At 33.9% G+C, this 11,193-nt stretch overlaps 1 pseudogene; it reads left to right on the forward strand.

Annotated features, from left to right (window-relative positions):
* Positions 1–782: 782 nt before the first annotated feature.
* On the forward strand, positions 783–10,629 carry LOC129053217 (protein FRG1B-like; annotated as a pseudogene).
* Positions 10,630–11,193: the final 564 nt, after the last annotated feature.

Consider the following 11,193-nt stretch of genomic DNA (forward strand, 5'->3'; position numbering starts at 1 on the left):
AAGCCAAGATCGTGTCACTGCATTCCAGCCTGGGTGACAGAGCGAGACTCCTTCTCAAAAAAAAAAAAAAAGATTACTATGCTAGAAAGTCTTCCTGTATAGGCATTTTTAGAAGCATTTTGATAGACATTGCCTCTGGAAAGCAGGCACGAATAGATGGCTGGGATCTATCATGAAAGAGACCATTCTCCATATATCACTTTGTACTTTCACATGTTGCCTTTTGTTTTGTTTTGATCTTTTTTTGAGACAGGACCTTGCTCTGTCACTCAGGCTAGAGTGCAGTGGCATGATCATAGCTCACTATAACCTTGAACTCCTGGGCTCAAGTGATTCTCTTTCCCAGCTCCCCGAGTAGCTGGGATTACAGGCATGCACCCCCATGCCTGGCTGTATGTTGCTATTTTGTATTTTAAAAACCTAATCCTGGCTATGCTGGTAGTAGCATGAATCTGTGCACATACATGCAAACAAGTACATGTAAAACTCGTGAAATCTGAATAAGCTTCATGGATTATATCAATGTCAGTTTCCTGATTCTAACAATGTATGATACTTATGCAAGATGTCATCATTGAGACAAAGTGAGTAAAGGATATGTGAGATCTTCGTAGTATTTCTTACGCCTGCAAAATAAAAAGTTTTTAAAACTAAGTTATATTAACAAAGAACTCTGTGTCAAAACTAAAATATAAAGTTGAAATATCAATTTTATTTTTTAGGAGTCTGGTGGACAGTAACAAACTTTGATGAAATTTCAGAAACCATAGTCATTGAAATGGATGAGGGAACATATATACCAGCACTCAACAATGGTTTTTTACCCTGGGAGCTCCACACAAAGAAAGTTTGTGTCTGGAAGGGAAGATCCTGCCACAAGTGTAGATTTTAGGACATTCATTCACTTAGGCCAAACTCTAACTAGTCTCAAACGTTTTCCACAGGAATGGAACCATTGCGTTTGACTCTTCCAATTTTTTAATTCCTTGATATTTACCAGCAATTGGCAAGTCCCTCTGTCTAACATAATCATTTGAAAACATTCCATATAATTCCAGAAGTGTATCTTTGGACATCAAAACAATATGAATAATTAAAATAGTAAGTGGTAATAAAAAGGAAAACCTGTTTGTGTCAAACATGTTTGAATTCCGTTTTTATTCAGACCTATTACCAAAACCAACCTGGGTGCATTTAACAATTTGAAGTTTCCTCATTTTCTGTAGCCCATTAGAAGAAGCACTAATGAGGTACAAAGTTATTAGAAGATAAAAAGCAGTATCATTTGGTCAGCAAGGCCATCCATTGAATAAATGAAAGCATTTAGCTTCTTTAAATAAGTGCTTATTTATGACTATATTTTAAAACATATAGTGAAGCTATCTCGAAAGTTATTAAATAAGCATTATATCACCCTGTCTTACTCAGTGTATAAAATTAGCACTGTAGATAAAAGAAGGTAAAATAGATCTTGATTCCAAAGATACAGTATTACAGTGACATCAGTACATCTGAATATTCTTACATTTAATTGCAGAAGAAAATAGCCACATTTTTTAAACAAAAATGATGTCTTTATATTTATAGCAAATGTCAAATTTATTTTCAAATGTTTTTTCTCCAATAGTTGTTGAGGGCCCTAGTCCTCCAGAGCAGTTTACGGCTGTCAAATTATCTGATTTCAGGTGAGCTTATGTTGTAATATAATTAGTAACCAGTTATTTTAAAAATTTAATTGTATTCATTAAAAATTTTAGTATCTGTCTTAAGCCCACGGTAATTTTGATATAAAAAACGAAATAGCATTTTTGAAAAGTAGATTTTGTGATCAGCTTTTAGTGGATTTCCTATCAATATATAATACTAGGCTGGAAAAAAGATATGTAAGTTAAAAAATGAAGATTAATAATCTCACACACCAAATAAGATAGATTAAAAAATAAATCAAATAGTGCAAAAACCTGGTTCACTGTTGCTATGATATTTAAACTCACTGTTTGGAAATCTAAAGACAAACAGGAAGACTAAAAAAGGGAATATTGTTGAAACCAACAGAGAATGTTACAGCATCATAACGACCAAAATAATATTTTTACTCACTATTTTTACAGTCATTTTATAAAGTAGCCTTTTTTATTCTCACCTTGTGCAGAAGTATAGAATGATTCTTTGGGTAAAAGATACTGAAAGTTAATTTACGTATTTTAGTAATTGGTTACATCAACATGATAATGATTTCTGTTATATAATCATTAACGTATAAAGGAGTAATAGTCAATTCTGGCATCCGAGGAGATTCTTGGTAAGGTAAAAGAAATCATAATTTTAAAAAATCACATTAAGATGATTATTTCTATACTTTCTTTCAAAGTCTCATAAGCAGGGTGAAAGACAAAGAATAAAAGCAGAGGAAGAAAAAATTCAATAGTTTTAAACTGCTTTACAATTATAAACAAAAAAGGATTATAAAGAAAATTAACTGACAAATGAGGAAAATATTTGCAACAATCTTAATAGGCAGTGAGTTCTTACTCTTCCTATGTATCTTGTATAGAATTCACAGCACTGAAGACCCCAGTAGAAAAATTGCGAACAATCAGATGTGAATAGAAAAATGGACAAGGGACATTCATTACCAGATAATCTAAAAACTAAAAAGGAAAGGAAAAGGAAAACAATTGTTATTCCAGTTAACTACTAAAATGTAAATTAGAAGGATAGTGTTTTTTTTCATATCAGGTTTTTGAGTATTTTTTAGAGTCATAATGTTTAAAAAAATAATCCATGATGCAAAACATACTCTGTTAATTTGAAGTAAGAATGTAAATGGAAGCAGCATTTTCTGGAAAGCAGTTTGATGACATAAAGTTTTAGTAATTTATTATTGAAATTTATAACTAAAGAGGTATAATTGAAGAATGATGAATTTTGAAAATATTTGTTATGTAATACATAAGGTACAATGTTTATATTAAAAAAGCAAAATATCAAACTAAATTTAAAACTGCACTGTCCAATATGGCAACAACTTATCACATGTAGCTTTTTTTTTTTTTCTTTGAAGGTACAGAGTCTCACTCTATCACCCAGGCTGGAGGGCAGTGGTGTGATCATAGCTCAGTATAACCTCAAATTTCTGGGCTCAAGCACTCCTCCTGCATCAGCCTCCCAAGTAGCTGGTATTACAGGCTCACACCACCATGCCCAGCTAACTTTTTAAATTTTTTGTAGAGATGGGGTCTCACTATGTTGTCAAGGCTGATCTTGAACTTCTTGCCCCCAGCAATTCTCCCATTGGCTTCCCAAACACAGAGATTACAGGAGTGAGTCACCACTCAACCACATGCATCTTTTGAACACTTGGAATATGTCCAGTCTCAAATTTTAGATATGTACACACCCACACACATATACATGTCCTGTTTGGATGCCCTATAATTAATTTTCTCTCAGTTTTTATCTATCTTATTAATGTGCAGAATCGCCCTGAAATCTGGCTCTGGAAAATATCTTGGTATAAATTCAGATGAAATTGTTGTTGAGCGTTCAGTTGCAATGGACCAAGAGAACAATGGGAACCAGGCTTTCAAAATGTAAGTGCTGTTATTGTTTATAAAAACTTCCTGTCAGTTTAACAGAAAGTCTGTAACAGTCAATCATAATATATTTAAAAAGAAAAAGTAAGACATAATAGTATAATACATGAAATTGGAATAAATCAATAAGAACATAGAGCCTTAAAGTGATCTCAAAATATAGTGCAACAAAAATAACATTAGTACTTTTCCCCACAATTATTTTTGTATACCCTTAGTGCCTAGATATGGATCTCATTTCCATTGAAGAACCAGTCAATTTTAGGTCACAGAGTAGGAAAACAGAATAGTTCCTAAGTGTCTTCTTTGTAGAAGAAATCATGGATGCTTTCAGAAACATTACAGACTGTAAGCGAACAGTGGAGCTAGCTAAGACAAAGTTGTGACAATTTGTGTATAAAATATCAATAATAATAGTTCATTAAAGTAAATTATCTCTAAAAGACTTTCAGTTCATAAGCTTAAAATAGTGTATGAAAAGATAGTTTTAATATAAGAAGAAAAAAGATAATACACTAATTCTTAGTTTTAGTAAGTTGACAGTTGTAGTATATGGATATTTTGTTAAATCTTTGTTGATACAGAATACATAATTTCTTTTTTCTGTTTGTGTCAGAAGTAAAGATTGAACAAAAATATGTGAGTGCTAAACTGTCTTTAAAAAGTAGATAACTATATCAAAAACAGTAAGGACCAGTGGGCACCAGGCAGAACAAGCAAATAGAAGATAAGCTAAGCCTTTGAGTAGCAGCTTTGGTAGTATACAATAATTAACTGAAAATAGGAACTCAGCAGTGTTTTCTAAGATGACAGATTAAAGAAACATCCCACCAGAAAGAGGTAATCACTTAGACTAATTTCTTCATCTCCTAGGATAAAATCTTAAGTCAGTGACTTGGAAACTATTTTGACCCAATCCATTGAGAAATGCATTTTTTCATTGCAGTCCAGCACACACATATGTGTAACTGAAGCAAGAGTTGTACTTAACAGTATTTACTTGTCCATGTGTTATGCACTTTGATATTTCTTATTCTCTTTTACCCCTTCCTCTGTGCGTCTGTGTGTATTCCTTTTCCTCCCCACCCACCCAATGCCGTTCAGGAAACACTACATTGATTTCATTACCTGCTAATGTGTTGCAACCCCCTTGAGATGACCCTACTAGTTATGATGAGATGCTTCTAATAAAAGTTTCACCAGTAGAAAGTGTCAATATTTCATAAGGCAAGGATGATGACTTAGATAGTACTAATAATACAACACTTTAGGAAAGTTCATTTCATTTTATTTTTAGGAAGGACACTATGTTTCAAAAATTTAAATTTAAATGAAAGAGGGTCTTAAAACTCTATTGCAATAAGGACTCAGCTGAATAATCTGTGGCACAGGTTTAAATCACCTTGGACAACACCGCCATGTTCCAGGACTCACCAGGAGCCATCCAGATGAGAGACCACCCAGCCCTTGTGACTTGACTAAGAAATTAAATCCATGTTATCAGCACGTTTTTAACTGGATGTGATATAAGTTTAACATATTTTGTAATCATTGTATTTATAAATATTTTGTCTAAATGTTATGGTATTCCAAGTTTTCCAAAAGAATCAACCAAATACAGGTTATAAATAAATGTTATATTTGTTACAGGAGTTAAGCTAACCAAATTTATAACCCAGATGTAGATACACAAGAAAATCAGTTTTTAAAGTTTTGTTTAATAGAAAGCAGTGTAATACATCAAACATTAAACAACTAAAAATGTATATGAATATTTATTTTCACACACAAACGTCCCTCAGACATTGATTCTTAAATTCAAAACACCAAAGGCATTGGATATACCTTTTCATGTTTTCTAATTGTGAAGAAAATAAATTTTACTTAAAATACTAATATTTGAATAAAGTATGCATACATAATTATGTTCTTGTCTTTAAATTTAATTTTTTAAACAGAACTAAATCAGTTTTATCTTCAGTAGATCTTTTAGAAAGGAAGCAATCCTACCTCATCTGATTAGAATTTCGTCCTACTAGGAAGATACACTACAAATGTTTATTGTGGTAATCTTTGATTAGTAAAATGAAAGGTGATTTTTGTTTCCTTTTCTATATGTTCTTGTATTATATCTTTCAGGTTCTTCTCTAACTTCTTTTCTGTGATTTTTAAATCAGGGAGGAAAAATTAATTCAATGTAAACACTTAATGTTTCTTCTACAAGTTGTATCCTCATAGCTATTTTGTTATTTTGTTTCACTTAGGGGAAAATGGCTTTGTTGGCCTCAAATAGCTGCTTTATTAGGTGCAATGAAGCAGGGGACATAGAAGCAAAAAGTAAAACAGCAGAAGAAGAAATGATCAATGTAATGATGACATTTTATACAGATGACTGCATTCATACATGCGATGTGACTATCTCTTTAAAATGTTAAGTCATCATTTACTGTCACTTTAAAGATTTAGTTAATAGCTTTTTATAATGTGGTGTTTCAAATAGACTTATTTTTAATTATAAATCCCATAGTTGATGGCTTCTTTATACAATGTGGTAGAGAAATCAGTGCATCTAGGAGCTACCTTGCCATTATCTCCATGGATTAGTATCTTTTTCTGTTAGTTCCACATGCTCTTTTTAAGCTTTCATTTTCTTGTTTTCTTGCTTGTATTTTAAAATCTAATTTTTAAAATAACATGTACACGTGGTCCAACATTTTTAAATAAAGGCATATGAAGTTGAAGACATATGCCTACCATGCATCTTACTCACCTGTGTCCCAGCTCCTTTTCCTCTTTCCCTTTGTTTTGTTTTTTTATAGCCCCCTAAAATTTCTTTATAAATATATGGATATATAAATAATTTTCAACTGTTTTAAACTAAAGGCTGCCTCCTCTATAGTCTTCTTGACTTTGATTTTTTTTCCTTAAAATTGTATCTTGGAAAGTTTTCTACTATTAGTTTGAATGTAGAAAGTTTTCTCTTTTTCTTGCTTTTCCTCTCTTTTAACAGCCACATAATATTCCATTTTAGGGATATACCTTAATTTATTTAGCGTTTTATAGATGGAAATTTAGGCTGTTTCAAGTCTTTTGCTGTTATAAGCACTGCTGCTGTACATAACATTGAATACGCATCAATTTGTAGATGTGCGGGTGGACCTGAAGATAAACTTCCAGAAGCAGAATTACCAGATCGGGGTATATGCATTTGTATTTATGTAAGGCTTGAACTTCTGTGATGATAATCACTCTATGAAACATAAAAAATCATAGCAGAACTTCTAGGGCCTTAGCCCTTACATTTTAAAAATATTTTTATTAATAGTACCAGTCTTCTTTGCAGTAGGTTAAACATGAATCATATAAAACATGATTTTTATTTTATTTTTAAAATTTGTGTGCATCACTAAGCTGGAAATAAAAGGTCCTTATTCCAGGCTAAATTCCCTCATCCGTAGTCAGATGCGTTATCCATTTCACCAGTGGCCTGTGCCCTCCCTAATCTTACTCTTTGTTTTAAATCATTGTAAAAGTTACACAGATATCTTCATATCAAGTTGAAATTCTAAATAATACTGTTAATACAACCTAGATAAATCAGGTAGTTAACTGGAATTTGATGAAAACATTTAAGGCTTAATTTTTTAGACTCACAAAAGCCACTGATCTTTAATGATAAACATATACTAGGATGTGTCTAAAGAATAACTTCCCCTTCTTGACGCATGGTCTTTCTGTGTCTTGGCATTCCATCACAGTACTGAGCATCCTGAACCTTGCTTTGTTTGTCTGTGTTGGGAATCACAGGTTGCATCCAGTCTGACCCAGATTTGCTCTGTAAGGCATTGTGGGGGCCAGAGTGGAAGTCTCTAAGAGAGGGGACAAATGCCTTTTCTAAAATGCTCTTCGTTCTTATAATTAGAGCATAAAAATTTATGTCGCATTTTTCTCTACTACTAGTGTAATTTAAAAGCATCTATCAATTCTCTGTAAGTGCTACATGTTAGATTTCCGGTCATATGTTTGATTATCTTTTTATAGTAGTCTTGATTTCAGATAATTTCAAATCTAAAGCTCAAAAAATTTCAATCTAAAATGTAGATATTTTCTTACGGTTAGAGAAGTGAAATATTATGTTTTTTCGTTGCATGCATCCGTTGTAGTCTTGAATTTCCATAATGCTCCTGTGAGGTGGATGTGAGCTCAGCCTTACAGACAGGAAGACAGCCTCTGACCCTCCTTACATCCTCGTTGCTTTTGTCAGTCAGTTCATGGAAATCACAGTGATTTCAAGGTGTGCTAAGACAGGATGTGTACCCAGGCCCAGCTGACTCCAGAGGCCACTCTCAGTATTTCATAGCACATTGCTTCTCAGGAAACAGGTCATTGAGGAAATGCAGATAGGTTTGTGACTTACATTTAATTTTAATTATATATATTTTATTGTATCATGTTTAAATTATTTTTCATCTGGATGTCATCATAAAAGTGTTATTGAAGGCAATAATTGCAAATATATGTGCAGTGCTTTGCACTTATACAAAGACACAAAGACACACAAAGATTGCATTTTTCACTGTTTAAAACAATTTTCAGATGAAATACGAAGTTTTCTGGGACTCTTTGGTTAGTCAATTACTTGGAATCTCTGAACAGTGATTATTTAGTACTCTTTTCGTACCATTTAATTGTGGGCTCTCCTAATCTCTGTCCGCCCTTCACCTTTATGACCTTGCCTTATCTACCAGAACACAGATCCCTCTTACTAAAGGTAGCATTGTGCTACAGGCCCTAGCAGGGAATGTTTTCTGTCTGGGACCCCTCTAATCAAAACTGTCACAAAGATGTCATTGGCACAAACACGTTGTTTGTCATCACTTTCTAAGCAGCCCTGGAACTGGACTCTGTCCACAGAGATCCCTTAGGAGACATGAGTCCTTACCATTGCCAATTGCCTGTTCTGTGGGTGATCCTAACTGTTGAATGCAGATCAATTAACTTATGACATGTGATAGTAAACATCTAACCAAACTTAGGAGGATATAAGAAGCAGTAAAAGAGGTGGGTTCCAATTAATTAAAAACAAGTTGTGTAATGTTAAAAATTTTAATACTTTGGTAATAGTCTGTGCAATGTAAAATAGCTATTAAGCTTTCAATCTGATCAAATGAACACTTGTCTACTAGGGATAATTTGATCCTAGTGAATTCACTGGGAGGACAAAATTAAATTAATGATTACATTATTGCCTAGCAGGATCTGATGTGTAAAATGTTTCTGAAATAATTTTGTCTGTAGTGTTTCTGACACAAGGGCTGTGGAGGAAGCATGCGATAGCACTTAGTCATATAGATTATATATATTAAGTAAAAACATATAGCCAGAACCTGTCTTTTTCTGAATATAGTTGCTCAGTTAATTTTTTCTTCTGCATAAGAAATCATCTCGAATGTTCTTATGTGATATGTAAAGTGGGGAAAGTGGAAGATAAGCATATAACCCATTGAATTTTCTTTTCCAATATCTAGATTAGATCCTGTGCTGAAAGAGAAACCAAGAAAAAAGATGACATTCCAGAAGAAGACAAAGGAAATGTAAAACAATGTGAAATCAATTATGTGTATGTATGCTTTTCCTTTTAGACCTACAGATTTGACAGTGAAGTGCTTCTCAAAGTGCCTTCAAAATAAATTACCTAATTAGCTGGGGATGTTGGTGCATGCCTGTAGGCCCAGCTTCTCGGGAGGCTGAGACAGAAGGATTGTTTTAGCCCAGGAGTTCAAGGCTGCAGTGAGCTCTGATCACCACTGCATTCCAGCCTGGGTGACAGAGCAAGACCCTGTCTGAAAAAATGAAAACTGATGGACAAGAAGAGGCAACACAATGTGGCGTCTAGGACAGAGCACTGAGCTAAATGCTTTTCTTTTCTTGAGGGTTCAGTTTTCCTACTCACCCTACCAGCTCCCAAAGCTAGTCACTCGGGTTAGTCAATCTCTCTATTCATTCACAGAATCTACGTGATGCCAGTCAAAGGCTGTGCTATGGCCAGGACACAGGGGAATCCAGCCAGCGTGCCCTAATAGAATTGGGGCCTTGGGGCGCGGCAGCCTCCATCTTCCCGTGGGGCCTTCTGCTAACCAGTCAATGAGTGGCCTTCCTCTTGAGAGGTCACGAAGGTCATCTTTGTTGTTCAAAATCTCCAGCTTATTAAAAAAAATACAATTAGACTTTTTTTTTTCTCCCCAAGACGGAGCCTCGCTCTGTCCCCCAGACTGGAGTGCGGTGCCAAGATCTCGGCTCATCACAACCTCCACCTCCCAGGTTCATGTGATTCTCCTGCCTCAGCCTCCCAAGTAGCTGGGACTACAGGTGCGCGCCACTATGCTCGGCTAATTTTTGTATTTTTAGTAGAGACGGGGTTTCACCATGTTGGCCTGGCTGTTCTCAAACTCCTGACCTCGAGTGATCCGCCTGCCTTGGCCTCCCAAAGTGCTGGGATTGCCAGTGGGAGCCCCTGCACCTGGCCTACAATTAGACTTTTTTAATAAGTGAAAAAGTAATTAACAGCATTTATAAATTTAATAGTAAATATGTATAATCAGAGTTTGAGGTATTTTTCAATGAAGACATTTTCTTTACACAAAGAAATTTCAGAGCTTCCAAGACCACAAACTTAAAATAAGTAAAGAAGAAAGTAAAATTCTTAAAAAGGCTCAGAAAGATGTATTTTTGCATGAGATGCTTATGGGCAGGTAGATATTTATTTACTTATTTTCACTATTTTCAGTAGCCAATAGAAAAGGCATGTAGAAAACCTATATTCTCTTAAATTACTGTAGTTTTCACATTTTTGTCTTTATTTCTAATTTATGAGTGTGGCAATATTACCTAGAGAGGACATCATGAGTTTGGGAAAAGACTGTCAAGAAAGAATATCTAAAAATTATAACCGATTCTAAGTATATACTTTAAGAAATTCAGGTTTGACTGTATCTACTTCATAAATTTATCATTATCTTTTTATAATTATTAGAACCAGTTAGAAAGAAGGAGTTTGTCTAATATAAAAATTATGTGGATTCTGTTAGAGTAGTTCAGGTTCCTTAAAATAAGCATAGATCAACTAAAAAGCTAAGTATAAAAGCTAAACAAGTGAAATTGAAGCAGATTTATTGTAAGATTTGGAAGAGTGCAGGATGTTTATCATAGCACATTATTAATATTTATTACTCTTCCTATGTAGATAAGTAATGTCCTAGATTTACAACATATAAAAACAGGTAGAGACGTTTTGCTGTGAGTGTACAAGTATAAATCAATTAAGTGCCAGATTTTGATAATCACCAGCTGCTCATTCAAGTCCTATGTTGCAAAGTTATTCTTTCTCTTTTTTTACATTACTTGATAAAGGCAATGTTTAATTACATATTTCCTGTTAACTAGCTGGTAGAATTCATACCTAAAGTCAGTAAATAATGTTAAGAATTTTTTCCAGCTGAGCAAATGAGTATGTATCTAGTTGTAAGAAATCAAGAAGAGAATATAAAATATAATCAGGGTGTGGACTCTAAAATGGAATAAGTTCTATGTCCTGTAA

This window comes from Pongo abelii, chromosome Y (genome assembly GCF_028885655.2).
Source record: "Pongo abelii isolate AG06213 chromosome Y, NHGRI_mPonAbe1-v2.0_pri, whole genome shotgun sequence".
Classification (NCBI taxonomy): Eukaryota; Metazoa; Chordata; class Mammalia; order Primates; family Hominidae; genus Pongo; species Pongo abelii.